Source organism: Gambusia affinis, linkage group LG10 (assembly GCF_019740435.1).
Source record: "Gambusia affinis linkage group LG10, SWU_Gaff_1.0, whole genome shotgun sequence".
In the NCBI taxonomy this organism is placed as follows: Eukaryota; Metazoa; Chordata; class Actinopteri; order Cyprinodontiformes; family Poeciliidae; genus Gambusia; species Gambusia affinis.
In genome coordinates this window covers 6,762,534-6,777,382 of record NC_057877.1, presented here as the reverse complement: position 1 = coordinate 6,777,382, position 14,849 = coordinate 6,762,534, and the positions used below count along the sequence as shown (strand labels likewise).

Sequence of the window (14,849 nt, the reverse complement as noted above, 5' to 3'; positions counted from 1 at the left end):
TCGGCCTTTAACTTTAAACTTTAAACCCCACTGTAATACATTGCGATTTCAGGCAGTAAAGTGACAAATTGTGAAATAAATTACGGGGGAATAAGAGCTTTCGCAAACCTCCGCGGGTTTTTATTTGGCCTTGTATTAGAATATAAATCAGCCGGGCTCCCTCTTTTGTTCCCACTGCCAATCAGGCTAATGTGCCGTTACCAACGGCAAATCGTGAGTGACATATGCGGGCGGCAGGAATCTCTGCTAGCCCTCTATCACTGGACCAGGATAATGAGACCGTCCTGCTGTCAAGCATCTGCGTCCCTTTGCTCTAGTCCGCACACTTCTGCTAACACAAACCAAAGCGCGCGTTCATCATGGCTTCTTGTGCAGGGTCGTACGAATGCCTGTGCTTTGCATTGAGGTGTGTGTGGGGTCTCGTTTATTTAATTTGTTTGTATAGGGCCGTGTGGGGGGGCAGGGTTGGTAGGTGGCAACGAGTTTCATAGCGATGGTGTGGATGTAGCAGCGGACAGATTAGGTGCATTTATCTTCATTTGGCTGACTGTTGTTGGCCAAGCGTTGCCGTCTGGAACAGCAATGCTCCGACTCACTGCTCCCCTCCCACAGACGCTCAGTCCGTCGCTTCGACTCTGAAAAATGAATGAGACGCACACACCACTCTCCATCCCTGTCTCTTTGTCCCTCTGGACCTCGTCGCTTGCCAGATCCTCATTCCCTCATTCCGTATTCCCGCTTCGTACTCGTCCCCGTTTCCGATTTTGTACAAATGTCTTCCCTTCTTCTCTTTTTCTTTTTTGTTGCAATCTGGTCTGGTGTCACTGTGACATTTGACAAATATCGCAGCAAATCACGTCATCCATTCCTTTGGGGCTTTGAATGATAATATCCTCACCATTGATTCCCAGTTATGGAGCAGATGTCAGGCCGGCACACGCACACACACGCAGATTCGGCACAGGGTGAAAAATAGGATTAAAGACTAATGACTTATTGAATAAATCATTATGTGATTTATTTATTTTTTTGTTTTGTTGCTGCATCACCAGGAGGGTGAAAATTAAAATCGACCGTCCTACTTTATCAACATACCTTTTAGTGCAAATTAAAAGAAACAAAGTGAACATGCTCCAGAACTCATCCGTCCTGCACGTCTCGTCTCGGCTGCAGACTGAAGCGTGCCAGAGGTGGCTGAGAGCCAACCGTGTCACGGCACAGACTAATAGATGGCCGCCGCCCGACGGGTGGCATTTTTAGTGCTTATGTACCGTGTGTGTGAGTGTGTGCAGTTAAGCGCATATGGTTGGATGTGTGTGGCTCCGGCCGTGATGGAAAGCCACGTTCCATTATTGCTGTGAGTGAAGGGTGAGGGAAACCGTATTAGACAGGAGCACTTGTGTATTTCAGATGCCATTTTGAATTATGCCACGCTGAAGGTTACCTGCAGAAATCGAAAGTTGTTCGCCTGAGAAAATGCGTTCATGTGAGGGCAGAGGATGTAGACGGAGGGGACTGCTTTTACAGACTGAGGAAAATGGAAAGAACGGCACAGATTTTGTTTTCATTTAGTTTTTTTCCATTTTATGGTATCAAATAATGCCAAGAATTTAGAGAAGCGAAGCAGACTGCGTTAATGGAAATCATTCAATCGTAGCAATTAATTAACTTCGTCTTCTGGTGAAATAATCAGATTTTTTTTTCTTTGCAAGCAGTAAGGCAGATTTTAACGTGCAATAAATAAAAGCTGTGTATGAATTGTCCCCTAGTAAACGGGGGACAAAGTAGGCATACTTTGTTATTAAAGGCCTACTGGGAAAAAAAAAAAAAAGATAATTATGACATTAATGTCAGAATCCATCTTTTAAAGTGGCCTTTATCCTCTTCCGTAAAATCTCCTGTTTTCCACATCCTACAGATAATCTACTGGACTGAGATCTGGTGACTGTGGAGGCCGTCAAAGTACAACTGACTCATTGTCACGATCAAGAAATTAGCCTGAAATTATTCAAGATTTGCTACGTGGAACTTTGGTCTATCGCCATGCCGATAGACACGTAGGTTTGTTTTGATTACCCAGAATGCTCTGCGCTGAAGTCGGTCTCCAGTTCGCTTGGTGTTCATGCACGTTCACATCGTGTCAGAGTTGACTTCAACTGAAAAACCTAGGTATTTAGACAGACCAGACTTCACTTTTTGGATCCACATCATTGATTAAGCATTCACAATTAAGCTTAAGTAACTTTTTTTTTTTTTAAAAGAGGGGAATACATTTTTTACAGCACATATCTGTACTAAATGACGCCGTCACTGTAATTATTTTGTCATTTTGTGATGCCATCCCATCGGACGTTTTCTTATCGCTATTCTATTTCCAGATGAAGACTTTGCATCAGCGCTGTGACAAATACCAACCCTTTCAAAACAGTACAAGTTAAAAAAGAAAGAAGAACACGATAAGCATCTGAAAAATAGTCTAAGGGGAAATATAGAATGACTTTGCTTTGACTCTGTCCTTTCGGGTTCTCACATGAAATCTAAGGCAAATATCTTTCATGCGGATTTGGGGAAGCAGCGATCCGGGAACATACAGCTGAGAAGGGATGGAGCGAGCGAGATCAGCTTCACTTCAGTCCGAGAGGAAAGGTGAAACAAGAGAAAGCGTCCCAGAGAGACGGAGGAGATTGGTTTCACCTGCACTAAGATGTTTAGATAAACTCCAGCAGCGGGGAGCTGAGGCATCAGCAGAAATGAAACAGGATGCAGGTCCAACTCAGCGACTTCAAAGAAAACTCAGAAGAACTCTTAAGTCTCTGAATTACTGCGGTAATGCACGTCGCGCGAGTTAGGAAGAGTGGTGTTATTTCATGGGCGCTTCTTGGCTCTTAGCACATCCTGACACATTATGCCGGTCTCTGGAGGACAGGACTGGTCTTCTGCAAAGGAAGTGGGAGGAGAACGCAAACAGCGGAGGGCATCGGGAACCGTTCTGCCGAGCTCTGCTGTCCAGATTCAGATCTTTGAGTCAGCAGGACTCGGGTTGCCTTGTTCTGTTAACTTTTTTTGATCGCAAGTTTCTGAACGCGAGTGCCTTAAGCTTTAAGAAGCAATATTAGGAACTAAATGCAGACACTAACATCCTTACAGTAACACTGATACTGTGTTTTTTGGGGATCTTATATCAAAGAATCACAGATAAATGTCTTGGCATTCAAGCTCATTTTTAAAAAGTCAAAGTAGAACAGAGGATATACACTGTAAAAAGTAATAAGTTCACTTTACTTAAAAAAAGTTAGGAAACCGATTGCCTCAAAATCTTCAAGTAAAGTAGCTAATTCATTTTAAGGTGTTATTGCTAAAAATAACTATGTTTAGACCACTCAGATAAAGGCAGTAAACCTGAGTGCCGTTAACTCAAAATCATTAATTGGGTTAACTGTAAAATATTCATTCAGACAACTCATGCAATGGCAGTAAACCTGAGTGCCGTTAACTCAAAATCATTAGTAAAGTTGACTATAAAATGTCAGTTATGTCAATTAAGCAGTACTCATAAAAATAAGTTATACTTACACGTTTAAGAGTTCACATTACTTGCAAAATATCAGGAAACCGATTGCCTTGATATGTTCAAGTAAGATGAACCAAAAGTGTTAAGTTATTGGAACGAAGAGCCAACAGACAGTTTGAATGGAAAAAAATGTTTAATAATTAAACAAGTTTACCTTAAATACAAGGTTCTCAAGTGTGGTTACATACACACTAACCTGGAAACAAAGTTTTCCATAGACTTTTTTAAGGAAAAAAAAACACACTACTTTTTTTTATAGGGTAGCCCTCAAACTAATATTGAAACCTTCAAATGGCCCTCAGTCTATAAAACTTTGAGAATCCCTGCTTAAATGTCTTTGTTGACTGGTGTGAAACAAAAACTCAATTCTCAATACTAGAGCCTAACATTTATCATAACATTGATAAAGTAAATAATGAAGTAGTGAAGTGAAGTAATGTTTCTCCTCATTAACATAAAACCATTTAATAGTCTGCAAATGCAATGATGCTCTCTCCAACAAAAACAGAATCAAACAAGAAATAAAAATCACTTTTCCAATAAGGGTAAAGGCATCAACGTTGATCCATAATGTCACATCACATTCACTCATTGCATCAGAAGATTTTTGAGTGATTGTATTTTTGGTTTTAGGGATTTATGTCCAAGTGAGAGAAGCACCCTTTGGATGAAGTCAAAGGTGTACTTCAGTTGTTGAGGGTACTCCAAATTCAGAGTATAAATAAGTCCAAAGAGCAAGCACATGGCATGTGGAAGATTCCCAAGATCATTCATGACAAGACTTCCTTCCAAAATGATGGCAGTACTTGAAGACTGGAGGTGCAGTGAGTCAGTGGAGGCCTGCCTGTCCTCAGGAATGATGGTCAGGATCCCAATGGGGGTGTGAGACACGTCTGGGTCTTCGCAGTCCTAAAAACAATAAACACCACAATTACATATCAACATAACACTTCTTTAGGGTGACCAGACGTCCTCTTTTTCCCGGACATGTCCTACTTTTCAGACCTAAAGAAATGTCCGGGGGGAATTTAAAAATCGTTAGGGATTTTGGTCAACTGCCTCAAAACACATTACATAGCTTGTGCATTGTGATTACATTGCCACTCCGTTCCACTACTCCATTCCAGGTTTCTTTGTATGGCAAAGAAATCGGTAGCACATGTACACACATGTGCTACCGATTTTTTGTGCTACCGCTGGTTCTACCCCCCCCCACCCCCGTTGGCGCATGTGTGTCCGCCGATTCTACCCCCCGCCAACAAAAAAAGAAGTGTCCTCCTTTTCAGAAACCCAAATCTGGTGACCCTACACTTCTTCATCACGGCTGCTTCTCCTACAGTTTACAGCTGTCCCACCTGTGGCAGTCTACTCATCATAAGCCTTCTATAACAGTACAGCGGCTTTTTTAACCCGCCAACATCTTTATCCTTATCCCTTTTCCGTCTTTTGTTTTGCGCCCCGGACAGCTTTTTTGCTCTGCCGCTCCATCTTGTTGCCACTAAATAAACATGATATTTTCGACTAACGTTAGTCCCAGGCATCGCTAAATCATTACACATAAAGTTAACCTCAAAACCTGGACTTACGGATGAATTATACGGCCGAGATAACGAATATAAGTTTGCTAAAAAACAGTGGGACTTACCGTGACCAAACTTAGCTGCAGCAACCGCCGTATTGTTGACAGTTTGGAGCTTCTTTCAAACACGACGTCACTCGTCAGTGTCCAATGCGCATGTGCGTTCAACGAGAGCTGCCGAATGATGCCGAGTTTTTTGCTGGTTATGCAGATGCGTTTTGCTCACTCATAACTCCAAGTTCGGGTTACTTGCTGCTGATGAGTTTGATTACTTGCCTCAGTAGAAAGTTGTCTTTGCTAAGTTTAAGTTAGTATAGTCAACAGAGTAAGCTGGAATGAGTTCAGGTCACTTTTCTTTTTGAGTACACTTTACTTTTACATTTTACAGTGTAGTTGATTGTGTAGGCAAATAAGATCACTGCTTAAAAATCAAAGTATTAAGCAATTCAAAGAAGCTGCAATGCCTTCAATGCCTAAGAAACATTTCAAACCTCCCATTCCTGCACAGCCGTGTGCGCCGTAAAAAGCTCACATGCTCTATTTTGTGACCAGATGAAGCATGTCAGTGAAGTTGAATACCAAATTTCATTAAGTGAGATTGAGTCTTTTGGTCCTGGTTGAGCTCTTTAAGCGTTTTGTACAATCGCAAAGTTCAATTTTGTGTCAAACGTAAGAAATTTCTTAAAACGTAAGAATGGTTTTCAGTTTTCTCCTACAGGTGAAAACTTTGATAGTTTGCAGTTATGAAGATGTTGTATCCACAGTTACGGGTTCTTTGTGGTGTTGGCTTAGCAGATGCTGATGTTTACAATTGTAGCACAATAAAATTTGATGTTTCTTTTTAAGACAGTAGTCCCGTTTTTCCACTAGCCGCTAGCAATTTCCAATTGCGCAAAATGGAATTCCAAAAATAAAACATTTGCTGAACAGGAACAATTTTGACAAAAGGTTCAGAGCGTTATGGAAATTTGTTTAATTTGCAACAAAACTGCAATGGAAACTCTACTTTCACATCACACGAGTCACGTGATCAGCAACCGGGTGTTGCTACTGGCGTAAACAACGAAGAAGACGACAGGAAGTGGTAGGAGGATCATGGCGCAGCTTTTTTTTTTTTTATTGCGTGAACAAACGTAATAAAGTCTGATTTTGATTACTTTTCTTATTTAATGGGAACAACAATCGCAGAATTTATTTATTTCTTTTTTAACATTAGGGGAACGTTTTGCTCACACTTGCAATGGAAACTTGGAGCCAAAGATAGCAATATATCCAACTTTACATTTTGGTGATAGGAAGCAGAATTTCCATCCCTTCATGCTGATAATGAAAAAACAAAATAATAATAATCTAAGACAATGAATCGGAAACTAAATGCATCCCATGTTGCTGCTGAGGTTGCTGTTGCTCAACATGGGAATGGTTTTCTTCCATTTTTTTAAGATCAGGTATTCAACATATCAAAGTGCCCTTGAGCAAGAAACGTGTCTGTCTGTCTGTCTGCACACACAACAGAGCAAAAAAAAAAAAGAAAAGAAACAGGAATGTATTACTAAGTGTGACAGCCAGATGCGGCATTGCTGCTCAGACGCACCGGGTCAATGGTTCGGCTCATCCTACGTCAGAGCAAGACTCATGAAATTACCGTTTTGTGGAGATGTGAGTCCCTGAAGCACCTGTGGCTCACAGACTCCACGTGTTGGAGGGGAGAAGAGAGAGAGAGAGAGAGGAGCCATGCCTTAAATCTGGGATAACTACTGTTTTTGTACAAAGCCAGGCACAGGCATGGCATTAAAAGAGCGGGAAAAGTCAAAGAGAGGGAAAACCACGACAGAGAGAGAAAAACCCCATACAAGCAGCAGGGATTACAGCATCTTGATGTGCGGATGTATGTGAAGTCGCCACGCACATCGAAGCATTATCACCACTTTGTATGATGTGGGGCTTCATTGTTAAGATGCTTACGTGTCTTTTAGTGTGCCGAAAGCAGAGACACGAATCGCTGCTGCAACTTTGTATCTCTTCATTGTCTGCCTGCCAAAAAGTACTCGTGCAGTTTCGCTTGATTTTGAAAATTCCCCTTTTAAACACATTGTTTGTGGGTGATTTCCACTCAGACTTTTCATTTTATCCGCCTCCCGCTCCCAGGCCAGTTTCTCCCTCAACTCCCAAGGCAGGTTGGGGCAGTTCTCCTGTTTACCTTTATTTCTTGTCTCCGCCCATCCCACCGCCGCTTCCTGATCACCTGGGCTGGCTAAGACATGAGCAGTTTTTTTTAGCTCATGCAAGGAGCTCTGCTCCACACGGCGGGGGAGTTTGGAGTTGGAAGATTTTCCTGAAAGTCAGGGAATGAGATAAAAACTTCTTTTGCCCGAAGGTCGGTCGGCCAGTCGGTCAGCCGCTCACCAAGGCTCTGAGACCGGGACAAAGTCCTGTTTTGTGAGTCATTTACCTCTCGCTCTTCTCCACCTCCCTTCACTGGAGGGTTTAATGTTACACCCGCTGCCAGACTCTTACCTGTCCAGGTGAGCGACGGGGCCGAAAGTGAGCTTCCAAAATGAGGTTATGTGAGTACGCTTTCACGTTTTTTAATTCCTCTTAAAGATTAGTGGGTTAAACACGACTTTAATAGTCAGAGCACTTTGTAGCACAAAACAGTGATCTTTTTTTTATTTGCATGAAAGTCATTTGCATTAATGGTAGCACTCTCTGTTTTTAAGTGAGCAGAACATGGCAGGTGTAGATTTTCTGTTACCTGTCAGCTGCTTTTTTTTTTTTTATTCACGTTTCTTCACCAGGCTTCACATCTGGCTGCAGCTGCCCAACCAGACCAGCTGTGGCTCACACCGACGCTAGAGAAGTCAGTCAGTCAGTATCAGTCAGGCCGCAAACACACACAGGAGCTTTACGGAGAGATTAGTGACTGGAGCGGACTTACAGTAACGTTCCTGTACTGCCGCTTTGCATCCCATGTGGCCAGGCTGGAACAAAAGGCGCCGCATTTTATAACGTAGAAAGATAATTTCTCCTTTAGTGAACTTTATTTAATGAGACCCATTATTTATAAATAACAGCAAAAAGCAATTACCATTATTTGACTTTTCCCCCCTATTATTATTATTATTATTATTATTGCATTGACAAAATATGCACAAACTGCATGTAGAGCTTCTTGACAATTGGGGTGGAAGGGGAAAAAAAAGTTGATTTACTGTCTAGCTGGTGAAGCTAAATGTTTGGGTAATGTTTCAACAGTGTAAGCAGTTAAACAGAAACGCTGCTGTCTTTGTTCTGTCCTTGTTTTGTTGTGCGTGGTTACAAAGCAGATGTTTTCCAGAGAAAAGAAAGAGAGAGAGAAAAAATGGATGACAGACTGGAATTTTTCTGTGTTTTTGGGGGCATGTCTGAACACAACAGACTATGTTGCGGTCTGCATGTGTTGCATGTACTCCTTTTAACTCCTGGCTGCCCGATCTCCATTCACTCTGGCTCCATGTCTATGAGCATGAGTCCGAAGTCTGATTAGCTGTTGCTATTTTTGTGTTGTTTTTTTTTATTACCTTTTATCGGTAGCGTGACTCACAGAGCGACTGCCTTGTGTCAACAAGGGAACTCCGCTAAAAGTTAAAAGAAAAGCGAAGTGACATTAACACCCCCGATCGTCTGTGTTGGTTCGCCTGTCATCTTTGGGGTGTGTTTGATCAGCAGATATGATTCCACTTCTTTTCCTGAACCCGAGGAGCCGGTAGCAATAAGCCAGCTACGTGTGAACTCTCCGAATGCTAATGCAGACACAGATACCTCGCCACCGGCTTGTTTTCCCACACTCATCAACGTTACAGAAAAAAAAAAAAAGAAAAAAAAAAAGCTGACCTCGCACCGTCTTGTGTCATTATTAACTCGGATCACAGGAGAGAAATCTGAGACCAATCCGGCAGCGGTATTTACATAAAATATACTCCGGGCGAAGATTGGGCCGCGGTTTATGTCGAAGGACAGCGTGTTGAGTCAAGGATTGGCATGACTGCTTCAAAGACAAAAGAGAAAGGGTAGCATCGACAATGTAAACATTTCTTTCCCTCTCCTTTCAGCGAAGGACAAAAGAGAAACATGGACACAATGAGATTTATGGATCATGAAAGCATCACCTTTCTTCTGGCTGTTTGAGCACTTGAGAACGAGTAGTAAATTTGTCAAAAAGCATCAGTTGAGGTGCTGTGGAGGGTCAAAGCACAACCCAGGTATTGAGGCCTTAGTCTGCGTGGTGGAAACCGCAGGTTCGATTCCTGGCCAGGTGACATTTGCCGCATGAATTCCCCCTCTCTCATTACTCTCTTCCTGTCGTACTCCTTTCAACAGAACCTTTAAAAAAAAAAATCAGCTACAAATCAGGTTTTAGGGCTTGTTCACACCAGCTTTGTATAGTTTGAGTTATGAAAACTTCAGTCCGTTTGCCTAGAACAGGGGTGGCCAACCCTGGTCCTCGAGAGCCGGTGTCCTGCAACTCTTAGATGTATCTCTACTTCAACACACCTGAGTCAAATAATGAGGCCAATAGCAGGACTCTGGAGAACCTGACTGCACTTGGGAGGTGATTCAGCTCTTGGATTCAGGTGTGTTGGATCAGGGAGACGTCTAAGTGTTGCAGGACACCGGCTCTGGAGGACCAGGGTTGGCCACCCCTGGCCTAGAAAGTCTGGTTTGTTTGAGGAGACGATCAAAAAAGCAAACTGGTCCGCCTAAAAACCTACAGGTCTCGATTTGTTTAAATTAACTCGAATGCATATGTGAATGCAAGCGGTCCGAGGACCACTCCAAAAGCAGGAAGTAACGGTACCAGAGGGCATTCTGGGTAAATACGACCAAAACAGACTAATGCTTGCCAGAGAAATGACTTGTGGCCTTTTAACAAAGACAAAAGAGAAATCCTACAGCTGCCAAAATCTGACGCTGCTCCATTTTTGTTCACATTTTGCAAAGATGGAAGTTGTGCTTTTTCAGAGATTTTCCTGTCGTTTCCTTCAGTGGTTGTCAGAGCAGCGACAGCAGCGCACAGGTGAGGGAGAACAGGTTTTTCAAAGGGTGACACAGGGCAGTGTGAAAGTAAACACCAGCAGCTGAAAATGTAGCAAATGTTGCAGCTTTGTTCCCCAGTCAAACCGAGTCTACCGGACTACCAGGTGTGGGGAACATCCATAGCCCATCAGAGCTCCCACATCGTCCCCAGCGACAGCGAAACGTCCCACTGTCAAAGCGTCAACATTTCTCTTGTCGGATTAGAACCGAGCCAGAGAAAGCTGATACTCCTCCGGCACGGGCGTGTCGCCTGTATTCATCCGTGAAGAGTGAGTGCATGCAGAGGCAAACATGTGCGTGCGGGCCGTCAGATTCATATGTTTGTGGTCTCAGGGCCATCTGTGCGTCATCAGGGTTGTTGCAGAACTACAGCACACATCAGGATTTTCCACTAAACCAACCCGGCGGCGCACAGTCGGCGCCGAGTGAACCTGAGGATGGAGTCCAGTAGTCAGCATGCCAGTTAGTGCGTGTCAATCGACACAATGCGGTTGACGTGAAGGCAGTGTGCATTTATGTCAAAGATTCCCTGGGATATTTCAAAAGAAAAAAAAAAAAAAAAAGCTTTGCCCATACGACGTTTCGAATCATCTTCTCCAATTTGAGGTCGCCTGAATGACCAAACTGACTGAAATGCAGTTTTTGGATTCAATCTTCAAGCATCAGTTTTGAAACTTTTGTAAAATCTCTTAAGACGTGACTCATTCAGACACGGTTCTTCTGCTGCTGCCCTCTCCTCATCAGTCCGGCCGCCACGGTGGCTCAGCTCATATTTCTGAGGAAACAACTTGTTATACGACATGTGGGTTGCATTCAGTCCTGACCTGTGTGCAGATTTTTATTTATTTATTTATTTTTGCCACTGGTCTGATTTCCCCAGTGCCGCCTTATGTTTTTATAAGACCCTAAGCGGACGTTTTATGTGGGTCCCAATTCCAGTTCACATTATTTATTGAGTAAAATGGCTGTTAAGGAAAAGTGGAAGCACATTATTACCCTGACTTGCTCATTTGGTGTGGCTGTTATGTCTGGAGGAAGGGTTAGTAGAAAGTCATTTAGCAATGAAATATTTTGTATTTTTAATGTTCGTGGAATCTGCCTTTGGCCCACTGACAAGCAGCAGAACTGATTCAAACCAAATTATACAGACTTATGACTGGTAACATAATTATTAAAGTTGGGAATGCTTTTCATTACATGATTGCTACTGAAAAAAACTATTTTAAATTAATATATGAATCATTTTAGTGAGTTAATGTAATTAATTCACCGTCTAATCATCAGCGTCATTTCCATGTTTTTCCCTTTTCGGCCCAATAATAAACGACCCATGGACTCATACTGGCCCATGCCCCCGAGGTTAAGAACCATTTGAGTTATGATTTTATTTTTTTTTGTGTGTGTGTAAAATTAGAATATTAGCCACAAAGTAGTAATACTCAACCCCACAGTCCACTGCTTTCCACCTAAGTTGGGGTAAAATCATCCCAGAATCAGAAACCGCATTCAGTATTCTGGATGAGCTGCAAACCAAACAGCTTTGATTTTTGATCACGCCGAGTGTAATCTATTTTTTTATTAATGGACTCGCTCCTCGCTCGCATTTCCTGCTGTTAGAATGAATCGTCGGCGAGAAGTGGATGTGTTGTTGTCAGCAGATCCGAGGCAACCCCACACCAAAGAGCTGCCGCATATTAAGCACACAGTTTGGAGTTTAGTCATGAAAACTCTTTCAGAGGAGATTATGCTCCGAGAACAGATGAAGCCCCCTTTCATTTTTCCATGTCTGTAAATCTTTCTCTTTCTTTTCTTTTGTCTTAGCTTGTCATCCTAACCAGCGTTTGCGTTCGCTCCTCTTCCCTTTCGGTCTCAGGCCTGTTCTGCGATGAAAGCGCTTTGCTCCGTAGATCAGGCCGCACCCAGCAGGCGCCACAGCTTCTGATGAATCCGCCCTGTCACCACGCGTTTGGAGAGGGAAAGTTCTACTTTGTTCGACCGTTCCCCCTCTTCTCGTTAGCCTCCCCGCGTTAGATACGCCGCAGACGGGAATTCTTACGGGCGTCGCAGTCTGCGGGATTCGCACTGATAATGTCAAAAGGAAAGACTGTGTTTGCTATCAAACACACGCTTACGATGCAGCGCTATGGAGTGTTGCGGACCGAAGCCGGCGTTTGTTGTGCCTTGTAATAGCTTTCTAGCTGGGGCGGTCGTAAGAGCAGCAGAATATGTTACACCCAAACAGAAGCAGCGGTCTCCGATTACGGTGCTGTGGAAAATTATTTGAGCTCTTGTATGTTTCTTCTTTTTGTTGTTGTTGTTCTTGTGTTTGCTTTTTGCTTCTTTTTTTTTTCTTCCTAAACTTAAATGTTTCTGATCATTAACCTAGTTTTCATATAAGACAAATCGTCAGAACAAATTAAAAATCTAAATTTAAAATCATTATTTGTTTATTTATTGGGGAAACCACTTAAGTAGAGACCGAGTGACAACATGAAGGAAGCTAGAAGGTTTCAAAGGCCCGATTTAAAGAGCAAGATCCAATAAGACATGAAGTCATTAGCTGTGTTCCCATTGACTATGTCACTGTGCAAATCGGAAGTGCGAAAATAAATTCGCTTGACGCCAATATCAGGAAAAAAAAGATTATTTTGATGAACGGTTTGGATGAGGTGATTTTTCGGCAATTAGTGTATTTTGCAAAACTGCAATAAAGAGTCAAGCAGTGACCGACAACCGGATGTCACTGCTGCCGAAAAAGACGAACACAACAGGAAGTGACTTATCACGTGAACAAAATTGTTGATTTTAATCGCTCTTCTTATTTCATTTTAAACAACGTAACCTGGAAATTATGGGTTTTTTTCCGCCATTAGTGAAAAATTCCCAAAAGTTTCGCGCACATGTATTGTGTAGACACAGCTGGTGATTTCTATCAGCTTGGAAATTTTTACAAAGCTGTTACTTAAGGTTATGGAAACACAGCGAGAGTCATTATCTAAAAAAGCAAAGATTCTCCAGAGTGACCAGCCATGTGTCAACCTCACATCCAAGAGGTGACAAAAAAAAAAAAAAAAAAAACTTCCTTGTGTTTAATAATTCTGGGAAAAAAGAAGGTTCCCAGTTATCATCAAGGGTAACAGTCATAGTCTTTATGTTTACGCTTATATCTTTTGTTTTTCCTTTTAAAAAAAGATTCATTTAGAAACCACCTTTTTTATGTGCTTAGTTCATCTTCTTCGTTAGAATTAGACAGGGCAAATACTTTTTCAAAGCTGCTGTACATTTCTATTTTGGCTCCACCCTTTGCTGTTGGTGAGGTTTTGAACGGGAGCCGGCGCGTCGTCACGCAGCAGCGCAGCGAACGGAGCGCCAAACGGTCGCTCCTGCCAAAGTGACGTGTGCCTGACTAGGCCCATCTGTTGGTGTCCATGTGCTCGAAGGAACCCACCTGCTCTGGGTATGACGTGCGCGCCGGCTGGCCGGCCCGAGCGCATCGACCGAAACGTAAACCCGTGCACCAGAAAACAATAACTCGGCATGATTGAGAGCGCGTCGTGCCAGGCCGTGGATTAGCAGAGATGAGCGATTGTGGTGGAAGCAGAGAGCCACAGACTCGTCTGCGTCGGTCTGTTTCTGTATCTGCTGGTGAGATGAGTGGTATTGATGTTCCCACGTCCAGAGGAGAAATCGCAGTCGCTCGATATCTGTTATCCGGGCCGCCTCTGTAAATCCAAGAAATGATAAAAATAATAATGATGATACACATAAAAAGAGACTGCTGCAGTTCTTTGCATGTGTGAATAGAAAGGAATCCCACTGTGTCTGCAGCCGTCCCACATTAAAATTTATGATGTATTGAACACATCTTGCTTTTTTCAAGGGAGAAAACAAATGATTTTTTGCAAAGAAATAAGTCCTCTGTGGCTCTATATACTTTTAACTCACTTGCACTGTTCAAAAGTTTGGAAATAACTTCCAGTTCCCAGTTTGTCTTTCTTCAACTGATACCAACTTCAGTTTAAATTTAATATAAGACATAAAAACAGAATTTGAATACTTTTTAAGCCCTGCAGACATGATAGACCATCAGTTATTTAGGTGAAATATGATTGTGACATAATGATTTAAAATGACAGCTCAAAAACCTTTGTTCACTAATACTGTGAAACAAAAACAACATTTTAAACTGACTTCAGCATCTTTTCTTGGTGATTAATCTTTTGGTAATGAGGCAGGGTAAATATCTCCATCATTTTTGGAATACATAAAGGGACTACCAGCAGAGAAAGCTGAACGGGGATAAAAACCGAGAAACTGCACGCAATAACCTTCCTGTTATCTACTTAAAGTCTTGCTCTCACTTTTGTCGCCTGAATGAATTCTAAAGACGTGACGTAGAAAGTGGGTGGGGACCGGCGGGACGTGTGATAAACAAAAGGAAAAGTGAAGGAGACCCCAGCGACGTCGTACGGCTTAGAGACAAAAGAAGAAGAAAAAACGACAGGAGGAAGAACTGAAGGATGCAGAGTTTAAGACGCTGAGGTTGGAGCCGTCGGGCAGAAGCCCATGAGGGAGACGGGAAAGGAGGACCTGAGGGTAGAGCATGCAAACTGTAGGAATAAA

The 14,849-nt window shown here is 42.6% G+C and overlaps 1 protein-coding gene across 2 annotated transcripts in view; it reads left to right on the top strand.

Annotated features, from left to right (window-relative positions):
* The first annotated feature begins 7,382 nt into the window (after positions 1 to 7,382).
* Positions 7,383 to 14,849, top strand: part of lnx1 (ligand of numb-protein X 1) — a 61,185-nt gene continuing 53,718 nt past the window's right edge. Inside the window, exon 1 of one of the 2 annotated variants that reach the window (XM_044129140.1) lies at positions 7,383 to 7,717. The gene's annotated coding sequence lies outside the window, so the exon portion shown is untranslated. The remainder of the gene's footprint in view (positions 7,718 to 14,849) is intronic. The other variant, XM_044129141.1, reaches the window with a different exon arrangement.